Source organism: Nipponia nippon, unplaced genomic scaffold, assembly GCF_047370975.1.
Source record: "Nipponia nippon isolate SJK-2023a ecotype South Korea unplaced genomic scaffold, ASM4737097v1 scaffold_44, whole genome shotgun sequence".
In the NCBI taxonomy this organism is placed as follows: Eukaryota; Metazoa; Chordata; class Aves; order Pelecaniformes; family Threskiornithidae; genus Nipponia; species Nipponia nippon.
In genome coordinates this window covers 1209648-1220289 of record NW_028262363.1, presented here as the reverse complement: position 1 = coordinate 1220289, position 10642 = coordinate 1209648, and the positions used below count along the sequence as shown (strand labels likewise).

General features: G+C 44.1%; 2 pseudogenes; both read left to right on the top strand.

Annotated features, from left to right (window-relative positions):
- The first annotated feature begins 5142 nt into the window (after positions 1-5142).
- Positions 5143-6967, top strand: LOC148052815 (ubiquitin carboxyl-terminal hydrolase 42-like; annotated as a pseudogene).
- Positions 6968-7236: 269 nt separating this feature from the next.
- LOC148052814 (uncharacterized) lies at positions 7237-10180 on the top strand (annotated as a pseudogene).
- Positions 10181-10642: the final 462 nt, after the last annotated feature.

The window sequence follows — 10642 nt, the reverse complement described above, 5'->3', positions numbered from 1 at the left end:
TAAATTTACCTTGGTAGACCGCGTCTTACGGGCAATACTTCTATCCCCGAGGTTATTGTACACCTTTACGCCTTGTTGGGGTCCACCCGTTTCTGGCAGGAGGAAAAATAGGGGCCTTATGATCCCTATATAACAAACTCCCGACCGCCCCGCGGGTAAGAATTTCTGTGCCGTATTCCCACAGATCCAATAATGCCCCTTTTTGGCTTTATTTCCCTGAAGCGAATGGCCCATCTTTCCCCGGTGGAAACTGAAAATAAGTTGTGTCTTTGTCACCCAGAGGGCTGAAAAAGGTGGTTGCCCCATCCCTTATTCGGCCAGTACAATACCAAGCCCCATGAGTAATGAACATGCAATATTTACTTTTTGCAAAGAAACCTAAACAATCACATTTTCTAAGCAAGTACAACATTTCATGTTACTTGGCTATTAAGTTTTCCCATATACAGGACTATTTAATGATGAAAATAGAGGGAGATCAAAAAAGTAGGAATTATGTATATAGTAAATCATAGGTTGAAATCCTTGAGATGTCTAACATAAATAGGCATCGTTGGAAAGTTATTGGGCATTTTTTCTGAAATGAGCACACACACATATATATGCTTAAACATGCACCAGACAATTAGATGTCTTTGTACTATTGCATAAAGACTGTAGTGCATTGAAACATCTAAGATTTAGCCTGTTTGCCATAAATATTACATCTTGAATTATTCATAGAGCTGCAATGAAATACAAACATGTATGCACACATATGTACCACCAATTATAAAAACTGATATACACAGTGGAATATTGTAATGGGTTGGTGTCCCTGAGTTAAAATGATCCAAAGTAGCAGGTGCATCGTGGTCATATCGCCGCCCTTAAAAACAAATAGGAACAAACTCGCTCCTTGGGTTAGAAGGAGGGAATAATCCATTTGGTGTGGATTTTGTGGCTTCTCCCACTGCTATCTTTCGCTTTCCTTGCATATTTGTGTAGGGGGGTATCTAATATGAGAGGCACAGCTCCCACGGTGGGAAGCTTGACCAGAACCAGCTGGCCGGGGGAGTAAGATGATGCACTGGGGGAATTAGAGTTTGGAGAGACAGGTATCATGGTTGGGGCTTGTGGACAAAATGCTGCAATTTTTGGGCACCCGTTTGTACCCCAGAGATTACTGACATTGGCCACCGCCTCCCCCACCCGCTCAGCCCATCCTGGTTGGTGGGGTTTAGTAGGTCTCCTTTATTATTGCAGGTGAGTTGTCTGATAAACACCCACCCTCCGCCTCCCTCCTCACCCTAAAAGGGCGGAGGTTTTAGTTTCCCGGGACTCTTTTTGTCCTTCTTAAACCCTTCCTCCCTGTCCAATGCTGGCACAGAAGGCGGGTTCGGTTTGGGAGGGGGTCCTTGCTCGGACCACCTCCACACCAGGAGCTCTAACTTTTTGGTGGGGAGCCCATCCATTAGGTCTCGGGGTACACCTTTTTGCAGTCCCATTTGCCACAATCCTTGTCGGAATGGGGGTTTCTCCCTTTTTGTTAGGTCAGGGCTTCCCCCCGAAAAAGCCAGCGATTTACTTGCCGGCCTCGCTGCCCGCTTGGCCCTGGTTTCTACCTGTTGGTAAGTCCTGCCTACTGGCCCATATTTCCTCCCATAGTTTATCAGTTCCTGAGCTATCTCCCCCCAGCTCCACACCTTCCTCCCCCACTGCCGCTGTTCGGGGGTTACCGTTCCCTCCAGGGCAGCTGCGATTCGCTCCTCGCGAGGCACATTTTGAATTCTCCCCTGTAACTGGATCCCGATAGGTTTTAGCGAGTCGGGGAGTCCTCTTATTAGCGGCGTCAGCTGCTCGGGGTCTACCGGTAGCAACATCGGAGAACTTAGATTTGGTTTAAGTTCCCGGTCGTACATCATTTGCAGGCATGCCACCTTTTGTACATTTTCTAGTAGCTGATTGACCGAACCAGTTAGAGCTAGGGGATCCCCCCTCTCTAATGGGTTCAGCCCCCCCGCCCAATATGCAGCCCTCTGGGTCAGAGACCATGGGGCTCGGCGATCTCCCGTTGTGAGGAAGATGCTGGGGCCCCAATACCCCTCTGCTTCCTTTTCCGATAGCATGATCCCGGCCCCCCCCCGACAGGGATACCCTCCAGACGTATTCGGTTTCGGACTCCCTTGCTGTTCTAGCAAAGTCCTTTCGGAGCTTAGCCGATTCAGTGGTGGTAAAAGGGATTTCTTTCGTTACAACTTGGGGACGGTTGTCGCTATCATCCTCGTATATGTATTCTGTCTTTACCAGCGGGCACATATGGGGGGCGTTATCCACAGTCTCCCTTAATCGCTTTAGATCTTTCTGGGGGTAAATTTGGCGTACCCCTTTCTCCTCCAGCATCACCTCCACCTCAGCGGGGGTGTCTGCCTCCCTCAGGAGCTGAACCCTCAGCTCCTCCTTCAGAATCATATTCTGGCGCTTCTCCTCCTCTAGTGCCCGTTTGGTCTCTAGTAGTTGCTCTCGCAGCGGTGTTATCACTGCTTGCAACAAAGCGGCCAGAGCCTCCGATGGACAGGGCGCTCGTTTCTTATCCTCCACTGCTGCTGCCAGACACGCTCCTAACACAGCACATACGATGGCTTTCCCTTTCCCTTTCTTCACTCTAGCTTCTTTATGCAAGACCGCTATTCGGTCCATAACACTTTGCAGTTGGAACCAGTGGACCCGTGCCCAATCTCATCCCGGGGGTGAGGGGCGAGAGCGGTATGTTTCTAAAAACTCATATAATCTCTCCGTCTCTTCACAAAAATCACCTGCCTTTTGGGCGGCCATGTCCTACAAAGGGGAGTTCGTCCCGGGAGGGTCAAACCTTAGAAAAACCAAGTTTGCCCTATACGCTCCCAGGAGGCCAGTCCGCACACTACTACAAGACAAAGACAAGCCTACAAAGGGGATATCGTCCTGAGGGGGTCACACCGTAAAATTCAGTCTTCCCCTATACTCCCCCAGGAGGCCAGACCATCAGCTACTATGAGACAGAGGCGAGCCTACAAAGGGGATATCATCCTGAGGGGGTCACAGCATAAAATTCAAGTTTCCCCTATCCTCCCTCAGGAGCTCAAATCACAAACTAGTACGTGCGCTCCAGTGCAAAGGTCTCAACACCCACTCCTTCCTTGTGCTTCGTTCGTCTCCGGCTCCTTCCCTCGCGGGAGAGCAGAACCGTGGATCGGAAGTCCGCACTCGCTTCGTACTTATTTGTGCGTCTTGTTCACACGCAATCGCTCAGCACACCATAAGGTTGTATGACACTCTCATCTCAAGGGATCCTGTCCGTCACGCCAATTAAATGTCCCAATCCAATGTCAGGGGAGGTCTCGATATGATCCCAAGGACGAGATTAAGACGCTGGAATCGGTCAGATGTCAAACAACCTTTTACTTTTATTTGAGGGGCGAAGAGAACGGAGGGAGAAGGGAGGGCAAGGGAGGAGAGGAAAAGAATAGGGGGGAGAGAGAGATAGAGAGAGAGAAAGAGAAGGAGGAGTTTATCACCACCACTTTGAGTCCAATGATCTTCTGCTGGGTCTTCAGTGGCCTCAGGCTTCGCCGGGGACCGAAGCCAGGGGGGGGAGGCTTGAGGGTGCAGGAACAGAAGGAGTGGTCTCGCACGCCGCTGTTGCCGCCCCACCGAGGGGCACGTGTGCTCCTTATATAGGGGCTCTCACACATGCGCGGATTACAAATGCGTACGTGCGGTTCGCCACAGATGTGCTGTCCCTGCCTCGGCTCCTTTCGCGCCTTTAGTCTGTGCACAGGCACACGAGGTTCTCAAAGCTGTGGAGAAGGTGGTCTTTTCGAAGCACGATGCTGGATGGCGCTATAGCGGCAATGTCGAGACAAAAACCACATTTTTCTATCAGTCCTTTACATATGGGGAATTGCATGATCCCAAAACCCTGTTTTTCAGACATTGGTCGATTTGTTTCCGAATACTGTTTTCTGCTTCCCTGGGAATTTGATGCTGCTTGACTGCTACAGGCTTTCCTCTCTTTGTTTCTATGGAGACGGGTTGTGCCGATTTCAATAAACCCACATCCATTCCGGAGGCGCTCCCCATTTTGAAGGTACTTTAATAAGTTCAGGTGGAATCCCAGGAAATTTGGGCAAGTTTTTGGCAGCGAGACAGACCCCTGCTACTGTAAGTTCTGCCCCTTCTGGGGACAGACAGATCTGGGCATTTAGGGATTGTAACAAGTCTCCTCCCAACAAACACACAGGTGATTCTTCTGGGGTCACAAATCTTCCCCACACCCCCTGGCCACCCATCTGTAGCAGTGTCGCAGCACTGCCTGGCCAAGTGATTGCTCCTTTTCTCCCTGACTCCTTGAACCAATATGGTATCGGTTGAGGGTTGCCCCTTAGGCTTGAAACTCAAAAGTGACATAGTGGCTCCTGTGCCCACTAGGAATGGTATTTCCTTGTCTTCTATTTCCTCACAACTTGACCTTTATGATTCGGTTTAGTACTCCAACACCCATCTATACCCTGAGATTCAATATTGCCGAGATGGCAATATCCATCTGATTCCTCCCAATTCTGGGTCCCCGGAGCCCTCTCGGGGCCTCTAATGATCCTGGAATTTATTTAAGCCTAGGAGCCTCTTTTCATATCCATCTAGGTGTATTTTCACAAAGGCACCTATATGCTTTCTAGTCTGGTATCTTAGTATTTATTCCTAGAAAGTTAAACTGTGTTTCTTACCGTATATAAAACTGATTTCAGTTGAGAATCCTGTTGAAAAAAGGAGGGCAGAAATACTAATAGATGCAATACTTTAATCTTTCCTTTCTCCCAGAGGATATTAGCTCTGTGTCATGCAGCTCACCTAATAGCAGTGTGATGAAAATAACACACGTTCTCTCTTAGTGCTGTATCATCAATGTCAACATTGTTTCCTCATATATTCTGCAGTCTGTGGAGTTCACATTTCTGTCAGCCCGCAAAAAAAAAAAATGACATTGCAATAGTTACTTAGATTTCTCATCGGGAAATGCACTTTAATACAGACTTAATCAACATTTTTATTCTATACAGTTCTGCGTAATAAAATGTCACTAAACTGTTGGGCTATTGACACCTTAGGAGAAGAGAATGTACCATGGCGAGTGGACAGGGCATCTATAACTTAAAGATGATTATTACTTTTTTCAGGTTTTTTTGTAGCAATGTCTGTATGACTAGACTGGGATGCTTTCTTCTTTCACTCTTCAGGTCCTGAAGAAGGCTTCTGTATGATGGGCGCGATGGAAACGCACATTAACCAGGTCCTGTGTTGCTCTAATAATGCCATCACACCGACATCTGTTATCAATGGCCTTAAAAGTAAGTCATTTCAGATGCTTTTATTTTTTCTATTTTTTAATTTTCCAAAGAATTACTTGATGCATAGAAGTCATTTTGATACTTTAAAGAGAGAGATTTTAGAAATACGAGTTTTCTTTTTATTTGAGATAAATATAAGAACCTTCCAATTTATCAGGAATAAGAAAACATTTCAGTTTTGGCAGTCAGGAGGATGCACATGAATTCTTATGCTTCACTGGTGATGCTTAGCAGAAAGCTCGCTTGAATGGAAGCACCAAGTAAGCGTAAACAAATTAACTTTTAAATGTTCTCTTGTCCCTCTTACTCCTTTATTTACTATCATAAATTAAAAACTATGATGTCCTTGGCTTTCATAAAAAGAAAAACTCTTTGAAGAGTTAACTCTGTGCCTTAAATCTTCTGAGGGCTGATGATAATTTATGTCCAGATTAGACAGACCTTCTCAAGCCACCACACTTACTCATCAAATATTTAGAGGATACCTAAGATCCCGAGGCGCTTTTTAAAAATCTTACTGTCCTTTCGACTGGCCTGTGTCTTTTTGTCTGTCTGTAGTAAAGGAGTTTGTAGTTTAACTAAAGTACTATATATTAATAATTGAAATTTGCACAGTTAGTCTCCTTCACATGTTGTTAAGTGTTTGTATTTTGATTCCAGTCAAGTGCTTGAACTGCAAAGCCGTTTTGGATACGTCTGAGCCAGTCCTCGATATTCCTTTGAATTTGAAGGGAATAGCAAAATTTATTTATTTCAAAGTAGCATCATTTTCAAATGGGGTAAATGCTCAGCGTGCTTTGTTTCTGTGCCCTTCTTCACAGTGTTTGCTGGTTCACAGTAGGTGACTTAAGTATGAACTCGCAAGATTCTCTCGCAAACTACCCGTAAATGTTTGAAGTTCTGCATCTCCAGTGACTTAGTGCTCTACTTTCTTACTCATCCAGGCAGTTACGTCTGTCACCAGAGCTCTAGAACAATTTGTGAAACTGGAGCAACTAGACAGTGAAAATAGCTGTAAGCGTAGCAAGTAAGATCATTGCTAACTGCATCTGAATACAAGATACGTGTTTAATGTATTGCATGACTTAGCGCATAAGTTATCTTTTGACTTTGTTTAGCAATAAGATAATGAGACACAGCTCTCTGTTGTTCTTTCATTTACTTTTGTTTATACAACTCATACACTGAAACCGTTCAAAGCTTGGAAAATAAGACATTTCCTTCTAAGAGAGTAATCCTGGTGTTTCTGTTTGAGTAGTTGGAAATATATGCTAAGAATTGTGCCATTAGCTCACATTAGACTTTTATTCCTGATATTGTCTACACGGGGGCTCGTCAGCCTTTGTAAGCGTGAAGTTGCACACTGAAATTTTCATACGGCCAGAAGTTAAAAGGCATGTCCGAACATTGGTCTGTGCTTGTTTTTAAGGTGTAAAAAGATGGTTCCTGCATCCAAGAGGTAGACGATGCATCGTTCTCCCAACGTTCTCACAAGATCACTGAGAAGATTTGCAAATCTTAGAGGCGGAAAGACCAAGAAGGTCTATTTACAGCTGTCATGCAACTTCATCCTCTTGGAACGGGAGATTTCCCAAAGATGAATACTCATTTAAAAGTTGTAAACGCTGGCAGGCAAGAACTATAGACTAATAACTACAGGCTAGGAAAAGTCAGTATAACAACTATGGCTTCTTGTTTCCTTTTTAATAACGATAAAGTTCCTGCGTGACCGTAAGAATACACCTTGGGTTTGGTATGTTTTGTTCTGTAGTGTTCCATCCGTGATGTCATTTGGAAAACACGCAATTCATCTGAAGATGCCATTGTCTTCATTTGCAGGCAGGTAATGGACTTTGGTACTGAATGAATGATGCCTCAGCAGACCTTTCTGATAGCCAAACAGTTCTCAATCAGCAGGCTTATTACTTTTTTAGATCAGGTAATAACACATACTAAATGTGTTCAGAAGATATTTCCAGTGGCTAATCCTAAATTGTGCAGCCATGCTACTTCGTTACGTTATGCTTCCAACTCAGCTTTCTAAAGCACTGAGAACTACGCTCTTGAGACAAGTTAAGTATTAGTTTAGGTAATGAATCTAAAGAAAATGGACTGAAACTTGATGATTCCACTTGCCCAGTCCAACCTGTTAAACCTTCTGAGATTTTCTTTTCTAAAACAAATGGATTGCTTGAAACAGTGAGTTAGGTTTGTTCCATCTACAATTTCTCACCTACGATGTATTCGGTATTCAGGAGCATTAGAATGTTCCTAATTCATGTGAAACCCTGAGAAAACACGCAGCACTGATTTCATCGTAACACTTTGTGCTATTATCCCATTAGAATTTGCAGTGCTGAGCTGACATATGAGAACATGTCAACTTAAGAGAAGTTCACCTGAGATAATAAATACTTCATTAGTTTCATCAAGTATGTCGGGGGGCGGGGGGGAGTGGGGTGATGTGTGAAATGGGGATAGCGCCTATAACTCAACGTGATCTTGTTTAACTTCTAATGGACAAATTTTGCAAACAGCAGTTTTCTACTAAAGACAGTATTTTTTCTGTCTGCTAACTTTTATGTTTTAATTGTAGGTCCAATAGCTTTGTCGCCAGTTCCTCAAGAAACAATCGTAGAATCTGTTCCACACAGCCAGTTGAACAGCGTATCAGAGGGAATAAGGTAAAATGAGTACGCTCTGATTAAAACAAGGTTTCATACAGATTTATCGTTGTTTTACCTGTCTACTAATACTATTTAATAGGAAGATTTCAGTACAGAGAATTCCACACTGTCCATCTAGTGTTGCCAACATCAGCACTGAGCATATCTTACTCTGATATTAAATACAGGCGGATGCCTCCTGGAAAACTTTCATTTCTTCGTGGAATGTTTTTCCATTTTTTTCCATTGGCTGGAATACTTTTTCTATTCCTCTTTCCCTTTTTTCCATCCTAGGATGTGTGAATGTAAATTCCCACCATCTGCTCTCCCATTTGGAAGAGAGAGGGAAATCCATGTGTTTACTTCTTTCTAGCTGGGGGAGAGCAAGTATAGTGGTTTTGGCTAGTGATGTGATTCAGAGCGGCAAGTGGAGGGAGATGTGTTGGGTGTGGGTTTTTTTAATGCAATACTTGCAGAATCAAGAGAAAAAAAAAAAAACAACACCTTCTCTGGGAGCTGAGGAAGGTGTAAGAATAGGTTTCTAAAGGGAATGTCTTTCAGAGTTTTCCAGTAGCCACCAATTTCTTTACTTCGGGGGATTTTACTCCTAACATTCATCTCTTAGATGGACTTTTTCAAGTGAAAAACATGGTTTTCTTTTGTGCAGTGCCCCTGGACCTCAGAAATCTTCTAAGAATGGTGCTCTTATGGCAACTGTAGTGATGGCAGCACTGTTTGCCTATAAAGAATCCAGAAGGTTCCTTCCAACTTTCGTTGTGAGGTTGAGAATCTTTTTACTCAGTCAGGTTCTGAAACCACTTCTGCCAAAGAAGAAGTTGCTGAAAGTACTGTAACAAAAGCTGATAATGCACATCCCAATATCAATGGTCAGCCCAAGGTCAGGAAAAAATCCTTGGACGCTGAAGATGAATTCCTTGGGCAGTGTGAGTCTGAAGACCGTAGAGACAAAGGCAAACCAAGCAGATCAAAAGAACCTGAACTAACTTCAAAAGGAAATCCTTTCTACATCAAGGAGTCTCTTGAGAGTAAAGAGAAATTAGGGCAAACTTCCTCGATAAAGTCTGACATGGAATGGATTTCTAAAAAACTTGCAGCTCTAGCTATTACAGACCAATGCCAAGATACAAAGGACATTTCTAATAACTATGTAGAGGTCCCACCTGTTAATGACTCTTCTATTACAACGCTGGATGAAGTTTTGGAGAGTGCATTTTCTAGAGAAAATGAGGGACTGGGTAATAAAAACTGTGAAGGAGATAAACATAGGGAAAAAGATCAGAAAAAAAGATAGGACTCTGAAAAAACTGACAAAGAGCACTACCAAAAGAAGAGAGAGAACTCGGACACTGAAGAGAGGGAGAAGGAGAAGCAAACCAGATGATCATTCCCACAAGAGGAGGTGCTCTCGCAGCGTGGAAACAAATAAGCAACATCGTCCTAAGCAGGAGTATTGCAATGAAAGCAAGCGTAGAGCTTTCCATCATGAAAGAAACAGTCCAAATAATGTCAGAAGCTCAGGAAAATATTCTCATTATAGACCCCAAAGCAGAGAAAGAACAGCACAAGACAGGAGTAGGTATTATCATTCCAAAGGAGAGAGAACGTGGAGCAGAGAAAGATACTATCAAGATGAACCACGGAGATGGGAAAAAGGCAGATACTGCAATGATTATTACTCCTCTCCTGGAACGAGGGATGGCAGAGAGAGAAAGTCCTCTCATTGTGATAAAGACTTTGACAAATCGAGTCAAGCTTACAACAACAGGTCCCATACGGATTATCATTGCAAAAGCAGATGGCCTCACAATGCACTCTCTGGAGAGGAAGATGTACATCACTTTAGCAGCCACCGAGCAAAGTTACATCATTGTTCAATACCTCAGCAGCCACGTGAAAGGCACGCACTTCCACCTGTGTCAGCTCATTCCAGTTTTGAGGATACATCCCGAGAAAATGAAAAAGACAAACTAAGAAATGGAAAAAGACAACATACCCACACAGAAGGAAGCGGAGGTGAAACAGAAAAGAAATGCCGAAAGACAGGTGACCAAAGAATGAAAAAATGTAGAGAAGGTCAAGAAGAAAAAGAAGTCCAAAGATCAACATTGAGAGAAGGACTACAGGTAAGCAAGGATTCCAGCATAATCAGCAATTTTTTCCTAATACTTTTGCAGGTGTTTCTCACGTCTGCCTGTTCTTCATTGTTTCTAAGTTATTTATATAGCATAATCGGGCTGGGATGTCTTCGTCCCACAATAAACATTGTCAAAGGATCGCGGCTCTGCTGCAGTCACGCCGTCCCCGCTGCTGCTTTACAGCCCTCTGCTGGAGACCACGCCCCTTTTCACCCCCCATCACTCCCACCCTCCTGCTCTGCACCATTTATTTGCATACGGGGGGACACACACAGACACAACAATTTCAGGGGAGGGACCAGGGTGGGTCTCAGGGAGAGACCGTGTCCCAGCCCCATTGCGGCACCCCGAATGTGCCTTTACACAGGGTTCCTATAGCCTTCAATCGTTCAGGTACCAGACGACTTGACTCATCACTCCCACCCACACGACCAATTACTAATCATAGTCAAAC